At 45.7% G+C, this 18,474-nt stretch overlaps 1 protein-coding gene across 6 annotated transcripts in view; it reads right to left on the bottom strand.

The window, feature by feature from the left end:
* GALNT9 (polypeptide N-acetylgalactosaminyltransferase 9) overlaps positions 1 to 18,474 on the bottom strand; it is a 903,908-nt gene that overhangs the window by 472,800 nt on the left and 412,634 nt on the right. The gene's annotated exons all lie outside the window — the stretch shown is intronic.

Here is an 18,474-nt window from a genome sequence, read left to right as displayed (position 1 = left end):
AAAGTATTTTGTTCCAGGCTCTGAGTCAAATTCTCTAGTGCTTTGCACCTTGCGTTGTCATTTATACCTGGGCAAGACAGTAGCAATTCACACCCAGTTTTGCACAGATTTATAGACGCACAAGATGCCAGGCGGTACAGAATCAGGCCGTGTGTTTGAGCCTGACTTTGTTACCTGTGTCAGCCTATACCTTGCCTTTCTTTGTATTGATTTAAGAGCCCATCTGTCAGCACTGGTGACTGATGTGCACATCGGTGGCTTTGCTATATCAGGAAGACTTTTTATGCCACAAAGTCATCAAGTAACACCAGCTGGGTCCCTGGCAAGAGCAGCCCTGGGCTTTGGGAGACAATTTAGCTAGAGGAATGATTATTAGAAGCAGGAAGCCCGGTGGTAGGATTTCTCATCCCAAATAAAAGATTTGCGGCAGCATAAATAATACATGTCAATTTCCAGCACCCATAAATAAAGTAGGTTAAACCCACCCCCCTTCCTCTCTTGTCAGGCCTAGTTAGCTGCTCAGAGCAGGGACAGTGCAGAGAGAACAGAGACAAAGAGCCATGCTCTACGGAAACAGTCAATACCTAGCTTCTTTCAAAGGATAGTGCCAACCAGGGACAGGGAAACCTCCCAAAGTCAGGCTGCTTAACTGACTCATCCAAACCCTTCTGGTCCCTCCCCAAGATGCTGCCCACCTGCAACCCACACAACCAAGCAGACTCTAGCGTTCAAAGCAGGCCACCTGGGAGGTAGGGGGCTGTCACCTGCTACCTCACTCCAACTCCAGCTTCCTCTCTGGGGCCCAGCCAGGTGGCCGACTCCTCCCCACTGGGTTTTCAGGGACCAAGTAGAATGAATGTTTAAGCGAGAAGTTCTGTTGCTCCCCACCCCCTTCAGTTGCACAGCAGTGGCTAGTCCCTTCCCCAAGAGGAATGGCCAGTAGGCCCATTCCTTCTAAAGCCCCACATGGACGTTGCAGTGTGCCAGGTCGCCCACTCTTCTGCAGCAGATTCTTCACCTCTGTGTCACCCCTCCCCACCCCCAGGGGCAGCAGCACCCTCGCTCTTCAACAGTGAAAGAGCACCCAGGGTGGAGATTCCCCAGAGCCACGGTCTCCAATCCCCACTCTCACACTAAGAACAGGGTGAGCTTGTGGGCGAACTCACCAGCGCGGCCAAAGAACAGTCTTCAGCCACAGGATTCCAGCCCCCTTTTCTTCAGGGACTCAAATTTTATTTCTTCAGAGTTACCCAAGTTCAATATTTCGAACACGCCCTTTGACCCTTGACCCAGTGTCTTCTGCAGGATCCTATCTACTGCAGGCCATCCAACAGAGAATCATATATAAATTGGGTTCTTTCTCCACACCCAGGGTCTCCTGCAGGCACCTATCTACCTACTTGGTGTTTTTTATGAGGGCCAGGCGATCTTCAAGCTATTCACCTGATCCCTGGCCTTACAGAATCAGCTTCCTCCCAGCAGATGCAACTCCCCTTAAAGGGCCAGCTTGCCTGCAACAAACGGAGATTTCAGACTTGTGCCCATTGCATGCCTATGCATTTCATCCCCAGGGCTCTTTCATTGTTAAAGCAGCCCCAGAGATGCCCACAGGAGAGGCTGCAGAAAAACAGAGGGGCACCTGCTGTCCAGAAGACTTGGATGGGATGTGGTGGGTCTATTGGCAATACAAGGAAGAGAAGACTGAAGCAGAAAGGACAGAAAGCATTGAACCTTCCCATCCCACCTAGAGCAGACCTGCAGGCAAAGTAAGAAGAGGGGCAGAGGTTGAAAGGATACAGGAGCCATTTAATGACCTACCCCATCTTCCCGCTCAGAAAAAAAAAGCAAGGGTCATTTATCCAAACATTTCAGAACGTCAACAAAGCTTTTATTCTATTACGAGTGGGGTGGGAGCCGAGGGCACAGTGTGTGTCAGGGGAGCTAGTTTACTCTTTCTTGACAATCCCCATCAGCTAGTACAGACACTGCATGGGCCAGAGGCAACTTTCCTCTTAGCTGAACTGTGGAGAATGGGCCTCCTCAAGTGAGAAGCAATTGCCTTGTAATTCTGCACTGGTTCCTGCATCTCAACTTGCTTTGCTGTTGTCCTGTGGTCAGTCTGATGGCCCAGTGCTAAGCAGGAAAGCTAGGGAGAGGGGGAAAGAGTGCGCAAAATGGCACCTTTAAGGCAGAGCATGCAAGGACCATAAAGGAGGATTAAGGAAGAACAGCATCTCAGAAGGCAACTCCCAGAGGTGTTGGGATAAACTCAAGTTCATACTTCAGGGAGCACATGGCCCACGGCAGTACGTGCTGCACACATTTATAAGGTAAATCAGGTGCTCTTTTCACATGCTTCCCTCAGCTCAGGGCAGGGGAAAAGATAGGGCTATGTTTGTATCTGGCCCCGTCTCCTACCCCGTCCCCTTTGGGAAGGCGAGTTCTGCAGTCAGCTCTAGCCTCACACTGGCCTTGCACTTAGGATTGTGACTAGTGCCTTCTCCGCTGCTAGCCCCCGGCGCTGTCTGTGACCGCGGGAAGGACGTGTGTTGTGGCACGACAACTACTGACATTTACGCAGCACTCCAAAGGACTACAGACTATTATAGATTCCAGTTCTAGGTCAATCCATTAATTACAACTTGCAATTAAACCTTTCACCTTGGATGTTAAAGCTGACCCTTTTAGGGGCCTTCTGAATTCTGATTCTCCTGTGACTCAGGCAATAGGGGACCAGAAACTGGGACTCTGATCTGCTTGGCTGGATGTGCTCTCTTAGATCAAGGACAGCAGATAATCTTTCCAGAATCTTTTTCCCCAAAACAGCAGGGCTAAGACCTCCTGCTGTTCAACCTGACTTCCTCATTCCTTGTCTTGGGAAAAAGTCATCCAGTACCCTTGCCTGTGGAAGGCTTCATTCTTCAGCCTGTCCCTCTTACTTTCCGATACACGTCTCCTGATTTTGGACAGAGGGCCAGCATAACATCTAGGCATCACTTAAGCCCTAGGAAAGTAAATGGTGCATAAGCTTTGTACCACCCCTCTGCATCGGGGTGGATCACCCAGGAAGATTATTTCCTACGATATCTTGGGAAGCTGTAGCTGAATGCACCCATCCATGCTTGGCAGTTTCTTTCACAGCACCTTCTTTCTGCTAATAAGAAAGTATTTAAGCAGCTCTGGTAGAGCCATTGATCACCAAGCAGATGATGATGTAGAGCAGTTCACTTTCCTCTGTTCCTTAGTGCTTAGGGCATGATCTTACAAAGCTCCTAGACTTAATTGGATTAGCACTGTAAAACTCCCAAATCCTGAATTCCTGCCAGAATCACCCACTTGACCAATGTACTAGTCACCTTATCTAAGCCTCAAGAAAGCAGGGAGGACACAACTTGGAGTAGTTTGCTGGAAAATTGCCCCTCCCGCTCCAGAACCCAGCTGATAAGCAATTTAACAGTAGCAGCTGTCTAGAGGCAGGATGGATTACAGAATGGATGTGATGCATTCAGCAGTTAGAAATGCAGAGGAAAGTCCAAGGACAGACACAAAACACATCACATCACACCATCTGCAGTTTCTACTCTTAAACATTGCTGCAATAACCTTAACCTCACAGGCAAATTCTCCACCACCTGAACTGCTAAATCCAAGCAATGTCACTGCTTGGAAATGTACTCTCTCTAACAGATGACACTCCTTGGGTATAACCAACCTTCTGCCTGAGCCAAACAACTAAAATGCAGACAAGAGTTTATTGACTTTAGAATTCTCTGCCGTTGCCCAATAGCAACCTAAGCAATGCAGTTATAATCAGTGTTACAGGGGGCAGCACGCTCTCTCTAACCAGACAAAGGCAATCTCATTCCCAGCAGCAATCCAAATTCCAACTCCCTATGAAATCCCATCACACTCTTCCCCTCCAGCTCCAATCATCTCACTAATCCCACTAGCAATGAAAACAGGGCAATGCTGGTGGAATGCTCCTTTCCCAAAATGCCTCTGTGCACATCAGCTATGATCTCCACAATGTTGTTACAATAAAAACGTTGTTCTCACACACACACACACACACACACCCCTGCTGTCTTCCGCATTTAATTCTGATCACCATGTCTGACTTCCAACTCCCCTGTCTAAGTGCAGAGGCCTTTTGAAAACACTAAGATATCATGAAAAATGGTCCCTAAGGAAAGTTAATTATGAAGCCAATGATGATCTCAAATGATCACTGTATGCATGAAAGGGCACTTTTTCTATGTATGACACCAAAACTTTAACTCCTGCTGGACCATGCATAGTCTAAGTAGAAGGTTTAATGGAACGAATGCCCATTCTGTTGTACTAGTTTTCCACTAGGTCTGCTACCAAGATCGTGTCTTCAGTGTACTAGCTGGCACATCTGTCAGCACTGAAGGAATTAAAGTCTAAATTCCATCACAGCTGAGGTTATCCCAAGAGTAAAGACTCTTATAAGCATGTGGAGCAATTTGACATGAGATCCCGAGACTCCCCCTATCCAGCTTCCTCTCTACACTGACCCAAATTTTGGATGGGAGTCAAAAACATATCGCGGATCCAGAAAAACCTTCTTGGAGCTGCCTCTTTCACATAGAAACAAAGCATCCGTTTAAAACATTCTTCTATCGCTCTTCCAGGATGGGTTCTTATGGAAAAAAAGCACTTTCCAATTTGCTTCTCACTGAAAAAGTTCCATAAGAAACAAATGGAACCAATAGAGCATTTTACACAGACATGAGTCCCGAAGATCCCCTCTTGCTTTTTCCTAACCCCACTTTAAGGTCAGAAGGCTCAGCATTAAAAAGACTAGGCGGTGTGCCACACTTTCCCTTGTATTTTTGTGACCCTACAAACTAGAGATGGACAAACCTGTTCTAAGACAAGGAGGAGCCTTTGTGCAAGACACAAATATTATTATTTAGCAAAAGATTTGGCCAATGTTTTCAGGTTTCTCTAAAATGCACCATCTTGTTTTCAGCCAGAGCAGAAATGCTGCAAGGAAAGCGGTTTTCAGTGGATCACATTCTCAAATGGACCAAATCCATTCAGGCTATACTCTGCTTAAAGCCTATGGGTGTCAAGGGAAGACTGAGGAAAATCTTCAGGATTTGACGCTATATTTCCAGCTAGAACCAGAGGTGAAAGTAAGCCGGTCCGGTCCGGTACGGTGCACTGGCAAGAGCCAGTATGCCAAGCCGGACCGCACCGGCTTCTGCGGGCAGGATTTAAAAGGCTCTGGGCTCCCCGCAGCAGCCCTTTAAATCCCACCCGCAGCTGGGCAGCCGGGCTGGGGCCGGGATTTTTAAAGAGCTCAGAGCTCCTGCCACTGCGGGGAGCCCAGAGCCTTTTAAATCCCGCCCGCGGCTCGGCGGCCGGGCTGGGATTTAAAGGGCCAGGAGCTCCTGCCGCAGCAGGGAGCCCAGAGCCCTTTAAATCCCACCCGCGGCTCTGCAGCCAGGCTGGGGCCGGGATTTAAAGGGCTCAGAGCTCCGCGGCGGCTGAGCCCGGGCCCTTTAATTTGCCCCAGAGCCCCAGGAGCTCCCAGCCACCTGTGCTGCTGGGAGCCCCCGGTTGATCTAAAGGCCTTGGGGCTCCAAGCCACAGCTGGTGCCCCAGGGGCTTTAAATCTTGAGAGGCCCCACCTCTTCCGGATGAGGCCACGCCCCCTCAGGACTCCGACAGTACCGGTAAGTCCTGAAAGTTACTTTCTCTTCTGGCTAGAACTGAGATAGTATCCCAGAGTTGAAGTATGCCCTCAACTGCATGACCAGGCATGGGCACGAGGGATTGGCAGACCCTGCCTTACACACCTGTGGTCTCTAGGCACACAGGATTAAGCATGCAGCAAGGGAATGCCACTATGAGCCAGCCTCGGTAGACAGAATTATGCCAGCAGAACTCAAGCTAGTGTGCTGAAAATAACAATGTGGAATTCCAGCTCAGGCTGGAGCTCAGGCTCTGAAGCCTACATGGGTGAGGGCCCAAGCTTCCACCCAAGCCGGAGCATCCACAGTGCGCTAATGCCAACCCCACTAGCATGAGTCTGTCCCAGCTACAGTGCAGACATACCCCAAGTGGGCACCACTTCCTTACTAGGACAAGGTGGGCAGAGTCCCCCAATTCACCAGCCATGATGACTGAGCCAGTGTAGGGGGACTGTCATGATCTGCTGCAGATACAGGGCAGCAGCAAATTATTAATCCATTAAATTCCAGGAGAACAATGCCCAGGATTAAAATTAAGCACATGCTTGAGTGGTTAGCTAAATCAAGAACAATGTGAATAGCAGGGGTCAGTTTATTCATCTGGGGGAGGGGGTGTATCTGACACTAGAGTCTGAATATTTAGATTTGTTCAGAATATATTTGTAATATGTCTGCTAGAATTCAGATATCACTTCAAATGGCTTTCACTGTACAGCTGTTTTCCTGCGCCAAAACCACACACACACACACAGTTCTAAAAGCAACCAGTTGGTCGGCTTGTTTCTATCTAAGTAGGGTGACCATATTTCCCTATACTGAATACGGGACACCTGGTAAAATTACTCACATTCAACCGAGTTCAACAGCAATTAATCAGAACTATGCAGTGCAAATGTTCAAATTAACATCAAGTTGACTGAGCCCGTTAAAAAGAAATACTGCATAGTTGGATTATTTTTATTTACCTTCTTATCTTTAAGGCTTTAGGGTTCACACAGGGAAGGGTGACACACCCACTTCTCCCCCACACACACGGGGAGAGGTCACACACACACACACACACACACACACACACACACACACACACATACACACACACACTCTGATATACCTCTCTCACACGGTGTGGGGGGACGGACCGACTGACCCAACCCTCCCTGCCCAGCGCTCTCTACCCTCCAGGCATGGCTGGGCCCCCGGGATGGACCGGCCTCTCCTGGTACCTGGCGCCTCATCTTCAGGAGGCAACATGTGGGGGGGGGGGCACGCAGGTCACCCTATATCTATGGATTTTGCATACTGTGGGCAGGGACCATCTCTTTGTGTATGTTTTCTACAGTGCTTAGCACAACAGGGCCCTGGTCCTGACTGGAGCTTCTAGGTGCTACTGTAGTATCAATATTAGGGAAAGAGGATAATCTTGTAATTAAGGCACTCTCCTGGATCCCAGGAGACCTGGGTTTAATTCCTGGCTATGTCACAGACTTCCACAGTGGCTTTGGATAGGACAATAATCTGTAAAATGGAGCCAATAGCATTTCCCCCCCACCCTCTGTCCTGTCTATTTACTGCTGTGAGCTATTTGTGACAAGACTGTCTCTTACAATAGGTAGGTACCGTGCCTAGCACAATGCCTATCACTTATACATTAACTATGCTGTCGTTGCAATGTTCAGGGAAATACATAGCACAAGAAACATTCAAATACAAGATCAGCATAGTATCTAAGCAATAGCTCAGAAGCGTAATTTGTAGTGTCAGGACTGAATGTATTTCATTGTGCAGATCTAAATGTGACAGTGTAAAGATCATATCATATTGCAATTTGATATCCAATGAAGATTCCACAATAAATATGCCATGGGATTTGGAGTGAGAAATGGTCTCTCTTCCATTTGGAAGAAAACAAAACTTTCTCAGATTGTAAAATTCACCACTGCCGAACAGACTTGGTATATATTTATTCCTGTTTGCTGAGGGAGCCTGGCTTTAATTTTTAATTTACAGTGGTCAAATGCAGAATTTTTTGCATTTAGCAGAACAAATAAAGTACTAATATGAAAATTGGCTAGTTATACCATCCTGCATTCAGTGGTGGTGTGGTGTGCTGCCTGGCTCATTACAGACCGGTTGCCTTACATGCCCTCCAGTGCTCTGTATTGAGTGCAGTAATTACACCACTTCCTTCCCATCTGGGATTCAGTCCAAAGACGTTTTACAAAGTAACAATGCATTCTCTATTCTCCCCCTTCAGAACAGAATCACATTGTTTAGGCTACAATAGCTTAAGTGGGCTTCCATCCAGAAGAAGGTCAATCATAACAAAGCACTGACATTAAGATAAAGTCTAAAACCATGGTTTATGAATAGTATCCAACCCTTGACAGTTGGCACTTGAGTGACAAGTTTGTACCAGAAGCATTTTATGTGCTGAGCTTTTTGTAATTTGGGTCGTTCTCTACTTCACATTTGTATTTTCTTTTGTCAATTATCAAATCATGCTGTAGGTCTTAATTTTCTATTAAAGAAAATATAATGTTCTACTGCAATGAAGAAAACAAAGTTGATTTTAACCTATACTTTAAAAGAAAGATTAATTTATAAGGGTGCCAATGGCTCTGCTTGTTTACCATTTGTGGTCTAAGGTAGTGTCCCTGTGGTTCTATAGATGGGGATCTTGTTGTAGGAAATAGTTGGCATTGACTGGTGTCCTTTTTTGGTAATACTTTCAAAGAGAGATGTATATTTATCAAAGCCATAGGAGTGCACATAAGCCTTAACATCAGACACACAAATACTGGCATTTCTCCTTTTATTTCCCTTCCTCCTTTCTATAGCAACCCTCTATCTTGACATCCAAATTCCCTTCTTTGCTGTGGTTCTGCTTCTCTCCCAGAGCTTCTGTCCCCATCTAGTCTCCTCTGTTCAGCACCCAGCTGAGGCCAGGATGATTCTCATCTTTCCCTTCAGTCTCCTCCCCATAGCTCTGATCCGGTGTATTTTGTGCCATCTCTCAGTGGTAGGCTTAGGGCACCATGGTTTGTCTAATTTTCAATCCATTCTGATATCATGGATTTGACATTCAGATCCAGGGGAAAGATGGTCACCTGTTTAAGGCACTGCACTGGATCACATTAAAATATTCATGTAAAGAGAGTCTGAGGATAACTTCTTTATTGCTGTTTTGAATCCCATTCTGCCTGATGGCGACCATTCAACTTTATAATACGAATCTGGTGGTCTTGATTTAGCTTCAGAGGCAAATATCCACCTCCCAATTGTCACCCTTGTTGACAACGTCTGGAGGGAAGAGACCAGAGATGCTCAACTATCCTCCAGTGTCTGTAGATGGCCCCTCCAGATTCAGAGTAAAGGCCCATTGATGGAGTAACATGCAGGATCCTCAAGAACTGCAGCCTGTGACCCACAGCACTTGGGGAAAGAGGTGGCTTTAATCTCTAGCCTGGCTAATTTTATTGCTGATAAAAGATACCAGTTTAACACACCCACACACACACTCCACAGTCTCTTCATTTGCTCAGATATACTGTTCAACCTAGATTATTCAAACTTCAATTACCCAAAAACTCCCTGGTACCAAAATAGGATCAAATCTCCTGACACCTATTCACGTCACTGAAAATTCCCTCCATTCTCAGAAAGCTCATTTATGTGAACTTACTCAGTGTCCCCAGTGGCTTTCCGATAATTGAGGCTAGTAAGGTTTTGATTTCAGGATATTTTGACCGATAATTGAAATTTTAGGAGATATGAATCATTTCAGTATATTTTTTTTTATCTGTCTTAAGGAATTTTCTGTTTTCCAAACATTCAAATTTTGGCTAAAGATTCCTATCTCAGCCTCACAATGTAGGTTCTCTGGCCAGGTGTTCACACTAGTGAAACCAGTATAAATCCAAGGGGACATTACAGTACCTCTAGAGCCCCAAGTGAGATTGGAGCTGGGTGGTGCTAATGTGGTATATACACATAGAAGACAGTCCCTTTCCTGAAGAGTTTATAGTCTAAATCAGGGGGAGGCAACCTATGGCATGCGTGCCGAAGGCGGCACGCGAGCTGATTTTCAGTGGCACTCACACTGCCCGGGTCCTGACCACCAGTCCGGGGGGCTCTGCATTTTAATTTAATTTTAAATGAAGCTTCTTAAACGTTTTAAAAACCTTATTTACTTTATATGCAACATAGTTTAGTTATTATAGAGTCTTATAGAAAGAGACTTTCTAAAAACGTTAACATGTATTACTGACACGCGAAACCTTAAATTAGGGTGAATAAATAAAGACTCGGCACACCACTTCTGAAAGGTTGCCGACCCCTGGTCTAAATAGACAAGGCAGAATGGGAGAGAGGCAAGATTATTACAAGAACTGAGGTATAGAGAGATTAAGGCCCTGGTCCTGCAAATGTTTTATTTTACTATCGTGAGTAGCCCCACTGAAGTCAATGGGATTACGTCAGCAGTAAAATTAAGCACATGCATAAGAGTTTGCAGGATCAAGGCCTAAGTGACTCACCCAAGGAATACAAAAAGTCTCTGGCACAGCTGGGAATTGAACCCAGATCCCCTGAATCCCAATCTAGTGCTTTGTACAAGGCCATTCTGCCCCTTCTTTGATGGAGTTTAGAGAGCGGCACACTGGCATAAACTGAGGGCAAAATCTGTCTCCTTTACAACATATTTGGTATGAAGAGAGTCCATTGGCATGAAAGGAAGTTTTGTGCAGTTCAGGGTTAATAAAATGTGGTTCAGAGCCACCACACAGATTGGGGGGGGATGAGGCGGGGGGAGAGAATTCACCTGAAAGATATCAAAATATTTCCAAAGTGGAAATCAATGACAACAATTCAATGAATATGAAATTTAATTACCTATGGAGTTATCAGGCCTCCATAAATATTTCAAGTTGACTATTTGCTATTGCAACTCATTAAAATTTAGATTCCACACTTTTTAATTAAAACAGATACATTACAATCAGTATATGTAATGCAACGTGTACATTTTGCTCAAGCTCCAAATGTTCTCGCCTGTTTTAGTGCTTCACTGTTACAAACATGCTGAATAATGTATGAGCTGCTGATATTGATGCAGAGAACACTTGACTTGCAGTACATATCCAAGAGTGTGAAATCCATGGAGCCAGTTGTAAGGAATACAGCACATACGATGCAGGCAGCTGTCTACTCCCCTTTATATAGGATGATATTGTCAATGCTGAGAATAGACCTACATGGTCCATGTGCAGGAAGAAATCTGGTGCTGGGGTTACTTGCTGGCTTTTTGGCCACCTATGCCCAGATCTATTCTTCTAGTGTCCAGTGACCTTCATCACTGGGGTGAACAGCCAGAGCTATCTACAAACCAATTCACAATCACTCATGGCAGATGGAAAATTAGTTCTACTAACAAAAGCTTATTTTAGGCAAATACAGTGTTTATACCCCCCTAGCTCTCTGAAGCACTCTGCCTCCTTCTTCTGTTCAGAGATCAATACTAAGCATGTATTCTAACTTTTGATAGAACGGATTTAGTGCTAAGACTAGCACATTTTGGCTCCCATTTCAAATAAAGAATATCACATTTGACAAGACACTACTCTGTTAACATTCAAAAGTCTGGGCTGTATCTCTTTTGATCAGCCTCACGGTGATCTGGTGTGTGCAAAACAATGCACGAAGTGGAGGTTGGTGTACACCAGGAACACAGCCTCAGACCCTAACCTAAACTAACTACTTAGGCTTGAAAGGATGAGAATTTTTAAACTGGTTAACGTTGATTTCACCATACACACACAAACTGACAACAAATATTTCCATCCATGAAAACAGAAATTTACAGATGGGCAAAGAAAGAAAGATGCTGCTTGAGAACCATTAGAGTTTTATTTAAGGATATTTACTTGGTGTATTTTGGCATGTGATGGTGACAATTTGTGTTTTAATAGTTATAAAGTTCTAAGTTTTTGAATCTCAACGTCTACTGTCATTAAATAAGTACTGTCTAACCGCCCTCCCATAAATTTTCATGATTGCAGGACATTAAATGGGTAAAAATTGACAAAAATCCCTAAACCCATAATTTTGTGCAACTGTGAAAATGAAAATCAATAAAAATAAAAGCATGCTGTGGTGGCCCCCACACATGTAGATGGAGGGTTAAAGCAGCCCTCAGGGAGGCTGTGCAAAACCCAACCAATGGGAGGAGGGCTTGTAGAGAGCCAATCAGGAGAAGGTTTGTTGGCGCAGCCAGTCAGGACCAGGGAGGGCCATATAAGAAGGGCTGCTCAACAGAGCAGGGGCAGTCTCTCCCTGGAGTGCCAGGGAGAAGGACTGGCTGCCTTAGAGGAGTACTTTCGATAGAGCAGCACTGGGCAGGGTCAGGGGAGCAATAGGGAGCGCCAGCCTGAGGACTGCCAGACTGAGGCCCCTGATACTAAGAGCCAGGAAAGGGGTAGGTCTATGGGGAAGTGGCCCAGGGAAATAGGCGGCGGGAGTTGGAGGAGTGGTAGCATGTAGCTGCCGGCTATGGGGTTCCCTGGGTTGGGGCCTGGAGTAGCGGGCGGGCCTGCCCCCACCTTTTTCCCCCCCACTTGCCACAGAGGGGGTGGCCAGTATTCAGACTACAGTATCCCTTGAGGTGAGGGGCTAGATTGAAGGCTGCAGTAGGCCACAGTGGCAAGTGGATGGACTAGAGACAGCCGGCCCCCCCTGGAAGGGGGGAGAAAACGGAGTGAAGAGGACGCTGTGGTCCAGGGACTGACACAGTCTTAGAGGTGGAGCAGAAGTGACGGCAGTGAGACACCACTAGAGGAAAGTACACCGGCAACCAAGAGCTAATTCCCAGCACGGCCAGCAGGAGGTGCCAAAGTGGTGAGTCCCGTGTAGCTATATGCCACAATGAAAAGCACACTGAGTCCACACTGCAGTAGGCAGCGGGCAACATGTGTCAGTGAAAAGCTCTGGCAGTGTGGAGGCAGCGGCGAAAGTAGACTGGAACAAGGTCAATGAAGAGTTTCACATAGGAATAAGTCTTTCTTCCCTTAAAGTTCTAGGAAGGGGTGGTCAAAAAAATTCCTTCACCTTTTTTTCCTATTGTTGAAACCCCAACTTTCCAAATGAAAATTGTAAGTGTCTACTTTCCTCAGGAAGTTTAGAGTTTTCATTGGAACCGCAAAGTTTGTCAGCTGAAAACCAAACCTGGCAGGTGGGAGGGGTAAGAGGATGCCGGTGCGGAAGCAGAAGTTTGACTGAAAATGTTAACCTTGCAAACAAAATTGAAAATTTCCACTAGGAATTTTGATAACAAAAAAAATATTTAGTTAGTTGATGATGTTTTCTGTGGGGGGTGGAAAAAAAAATGCCAACCAGCTCAGATTCTGGTCAACAACAGAAGAGAATAGGTGAGAAATGTCACTGAAATCATAGGCACCGTCTTTATGAGCTGCCGGTGGGTGCTGAGCACCCATGATGTTTTTTCCATGGGTGTTCCAGCCCTGGAGCACCCACGGAGTAGGTGCCTATGATTGAAATAAATATGACCATTTATTAGTACTGGTTTCTATTATGCTGCTCCCTGGTACTTTGGAAAAAGATGCTGATTAACGGATGATAGCTAATGCTCCATGATACCATACCAGCAAGTACCAAGTGCCAGAATTGGCACCTTTGAGGAATAACTTGAGGAAGTTTGCCTTGGTTCAGAGAGTTAGAAGTTGGTGGTGTTGGGAAATACTCTCAGGTAGCCATAAAAACTGATGGATTCCTGATCAGCTGTCCCAGAAAGCAAATCAAATAATTAAGAAACAATCCAGCCTGTCCTCTGGCAATGTAATTTGACATAGTTCCATTGAAATTACACCAGCTGAGAATCTGGACATCTGCACGGACTGTATCCAAAAACATCCATCCTTCCTATTTCTTATGGACCCCGCAGCAGAGAAGATACAAAGCACAGAGCTTTTCTAAAGCACCAGGCTTGTCCATTTAGAGCCAGATGGGCTATTCCTTACCCACAATGAATAGAAGCCATTGCCAACAGGACTATTGGTGCAGTTAGGTCTAAATGCAATGATGGGAATCACAATCTGGCCCCCCGTCACTGGGACAGCTCCCCTAAGAAAGGGCTATTTTATGAGTAAGAGTTGTGGAAACAGCCCCTCTCTAAGATTAAGTATAGTGAGGTCGGATCTATGTTTAAAAAGAAATAATAAAATCAGGATTCCACCCTGTCTTAGTACCAATGTTCAATATGCTGCCACTTATGAAGTCCATGAAAGCAAACAATTAAAAGTATTTTAGCTTTATCAGGCAAACTTATTTTCTACCCCACTGATACAGCTGTGGAAGGAAGTCAGCAGCTCAAACTCTCTGGCCCCATGTGCATGCCTATGGTAACCACATTAACCGCAAAGCCTGTTTTTATCTTGTTAAGCTGCTAAGCTCTGAAGTGTTCCGTTTAGCATGGTAATAACAAGGCTGAGTGATAAAGCTTTTAGTGGGTAGAGAAACAGAAACAGAGATTTCCTCTGAAGGGGGCACATGCAGTCTGTTTCCTTTACACAGATTCACCGGGATATGCCAACACAGAAATGAATCAAATTCCATAAGCTGGATAACGCCAAGGGTATGAGACAGACCAACAAAAGCCAGGAGTTCAGAGTTAAAAGGACTTGTGTAATTTAGGTCCTACAGTTGACCTGTCAAACCTGATAAGGAATATCTTCCAGATACTAAACTACTAATGAAATAAACCACACCGTTTAGCTACTAAGAAATTTTAAATAAAGGAAAGAATGACTGATTGCCCCTGCCTCAGCAGGAGACCAAAAAATCTTGTCACTGGGAGTTGACTGTCTGCAGTGTGCCCCTTACTGTGCTATCTGTTTTTTATGGGTTTACAAATCAGCTGTGCTCTTGCAGCATTTATCTTCAACACCATTAGGAATCTTGTCCAGCTGGCATGTGTTCCACTTCTCTAGTGTTCTACCCTGATGTGTGAGGCATCTTTCTGGGCCCCATTATCTTGTCACAACAAGCCAATGGAGACAGGGTAAATTGGTTCATTTTTATCCATCAGTCAAGTGAACTTGAGGAAAATTGGGAGTTATCAGGCCTCTTCCTAAGGCGACATAAGACGCTTTGCAAGTTTTTATGGGCATTTTTAGGTTTTGATAACAGTTTAATGCAACTAGGTTCTCGCTCTGTCTCCTTCCATTCACACTCCCTGGCCATGCACTCTGGCCCCAATTCAGAGCAGCATTTCAGCATGTGTTTATCTTTCAGCCTGTGAGTAATCCCTATTCAGGAGTCACATGCTTTAAGTGGCTAAATTTAGATTTGTCAAAGGAAAGAATATTCACAAAACATTGGCTTCTGACCTGGGCCATCATTCTTTTTCTGATGCAGATACTCTAATAGACCATGGCTGCAAACAATAGATATCATGATCATTAGCTAGTTTGCAGATTACAGCTCGGTAGATAGAATCCAGGGCCTTCCATCTCCAGTATCACTGGCCTCTTCCTTTTCAGATAGAGACTCCATCAGCTTCAGTGCTATTAGAGCATATATTCTGTATGAGTCAGCCTCTAGAGGGTGACAATCACATACATTTGAGCTCCCAATTTTCAGTTTCATAGACAGTAATGCAGAACAATACATACTTACCCTGTACTCACGCACCATTCAGGAGGAGAGATCCAAATGACTGAAGATATGAGGAAGGAAATGGTGGAGCTATCTTTAGATGACCAGTTTCTTGACATTAATGAAACTCCTGATTTACATCCGCTGAGTATCTGGCCTGGCATGTTTTGCAGTTGCTTCCTTTGTGCACTTTATTTCCTGGTAAGCAAAGATCTGGGGCACCAGAGAGTTGAGTGGAACAATGCCCCTACTTGTCCTTCCCCTTAGAGATTGGAGAACTTGCTGGACTATGGCTAGAATGATTGGAATCTTGCTGGTGGTAGTATAAAGATATAGATACATACTTTCAGTCTTTTATATAGCTATTAAGGGTACATTTACACTAGCGGCTGTACACATGTGCATACATGTGGTTGCTATAACTCCATCGCCCCCCATCTAAACCCCAGAAGTAAGCTAGCAGGACTGAAGGGTGTGGGTAAATACACACATCATGCTGTGGCACACCCCGTACCCAGTGTGCAGGGTGGATCGAGGTAAAGGGCATGCACTGGTCTCAAGCTTTAGTAGTCCTCCATCCCCAGACCCACAATGCACTGACCCCTTTTCATCCTGAGCCTTACCCAATCTCTGAAGGTCCCCGTCCCACATTTTCCCTAGTAGGAGCGAGATACGTTGACTACATCAGAACGGCTTTCCCCAGCACTCTTTTGATCAATAGAAGTGAACATGGATCCTGCTCCAAGACCAGCCGCTTGGCTTGCCAACCACACCCAGGTGCTGAGCAACGTGTGCTCGAAGACCACAGTTCTGCACTTGCTTCAGGGGGAACATTCGCCTGTACTGGGAAATTTCATAGAGGGTGGAGCAGGTGGGCACTGAGCAGACTCCAGCCCAGTGCCAGGAACACATCAAGCACTGTCCTTCCCTGTACAGGAGGACAAGAGACTCAAACAGTCATCCCAGGAGGGCTCGTCATACGTGTCCCTTCTACAGCAAGCTGGACCAGGAGCTGTCAAGGACTCCCAGTACAGATCCTGAAGTGGTTCAATATTGACTCCTCGACCCCACCAGCCTCTTTGTCCAGTGGGATATTAATGAGGCCCAGGGACCACAGAGGAAGGACAAGGAACATGTAATTTTAGACCTCTACCTGGTGGAGCCATTTGAGGAAGCCTCTCCAAGGAGGACCCCAAGCCACAGCAGGAGCCAATAAGTTATAATGGACTCCCAGCCTCCCCCACCAATATCCCCTCTTGCTCTGGTGCCAAATTCCTGATTTTAAGTCCAGCCCCTGCTCTGCTCCACCCTGAAATGACTGAAACAATCCCTGAGCAAGCCATGGCTGTAAGCTAATTATTTAATTGACTTCCAGTGAATCACGACTATGCATTTGGCAGAAGCTATGTCTGAAAAATGGATTAACAACGAAAAATCATTGTGCCCCTGTCTCTCTGTGCATTTCTCGGACAGCACACGGACAGCAGTGGTGCTGGGGCCGTGCAGACTGGTGTAGCAGAAACTCCAGCTGCTTGAGGGTCAACGGCCATGTAGATATGCTAGGTCCACCTGCATAGCTGACCAAACCCCTCCCTCCATTCAGCAACGTGTAGGGGGGGCGACATTGGGCAATCTGTGCATGAGAGAGGTTTCTGCTAATCTTCTCCGCAGGACTGGAAATCCACCTCTTTTTTCCACCCCCCATTCTGGTACCTTGAAATCACTATTTTTCCCCAAAGGTTGGCCAGCCTTTAAAGAAGAAACTGCAAGCTGGTAAAATAACCCCTGGAACAAACTGCCTCCCCTTCCCTCCTTGAGACATGAACATTTTACATTTTAAAAAACATTAGTAAATATTTCTTATCATTAGCCGCCTCTGCTCTTTCCTCCTGGGATGCAAAAGCTGTCTGAGAACCAAGGACAGTAACAGTCACATTCTTGGAGGGTTGAAAAGTACACAAATTGTGGTCTTCTACAGCAAAATTGTGAGCTTCTATAGTTATGTGGGGGGATTTCTCAGAGGCAAAATATAGATAATGCTACCTTTGCCTTTGAACTGGCAGGACTTTCAGTTCCCAAGAACTGAAGAAGTGAGGTTTTTACCCACGAAAGCTTATGCCCAAATAAATCTGTTAGTCTTTAAGGTGCAACCAGACTCCTTGTTGTTTTTGTAGATACAGACTAACACGGCTACCCCCTGATACTTAGTTCCCAAGATGGAAACCCATTCTACCAAGAGAGCAGGAGCGTGAGCACCTTAGAGACAACAGAGGCAGACAGATCCTGGAAGAGCTGCTCATAGGAATGGGCAAGAGGAACCAGGAGCACTTTGAGGTCTTCAGGACATGGGAGGATCAGGGTCTTCAGATGGAAGAGACACCGATGAACTGTTTCATGGAGCAGGAGGCATGCTATAGGGAACACCTTTCTATTGGAGAAGCCCATTGAAGAGGTGGTGTAACTGCTGCCATACCACCAGCACACATGTCCACGAACCACCACTACTTTCTGCTCCTCTGGCTGCCAGCCAGGCTGCTGCTGAAGTAGACGATCCAATCCCCCGCAAGTGACCAAGAGGAGAACATGGAACCTGCAGGACTCCCAGGACCTCACCCATTTGGCTGCTGTTCACAGATTCGTTCCCATTACGTTTTGTTGGTTGACTTTTCTTTTTAAAAATATTTTACTCGTTCCGTAGAGCAGCTTTAGTAAATGTTATTGGTTCCTTGACTTGTGTGTGGGCCATTTGATGCGCAGCACATGCACTGGAATGGTGTAACCTTCGGTTGCCATCACAAACTGCAGATGTTCTTCTGTCTGTCCCACATCAGGTTAAGAAATATCGGAAGGCCCAAGAATACATGGGAGGGATGGGGAAAGTGCAATTAGAGTTATGTGCTTACAGAAAGCACTCTTAGTTCTCAACGCAGGACAGCTCACCTCACAGAAAGTGTGCAGATAAATGTCTTTATGGCTTAGTTCACTCGAAGAAAATGTTACATAATTCAAGTAACAGGCATCTGTCGCTACACAGCGATTAAACAGCCTCTCTTTCTCCCTCCCCGCCCAAAACCTTGACCAGTTT

This window comes from Chrysemys picta, chromosome 15 (genome assembly GCF_011386835.1).
Source record: "Chrysemys picta bellii isolate R12L10 chromosome 15, ASM1138683v2, whole genome shotgun sequence".
In the NCBI taxonomy this organism is placed as follows: domain Eukaryota; kingdom Metazoa; phylum Chordata; order Testudines; family Emydidae; genus Chrysemys; species Chrysemys picta.
This window is presented reverse-complemented; position numbering and strand designations above follow the sequence as displayed.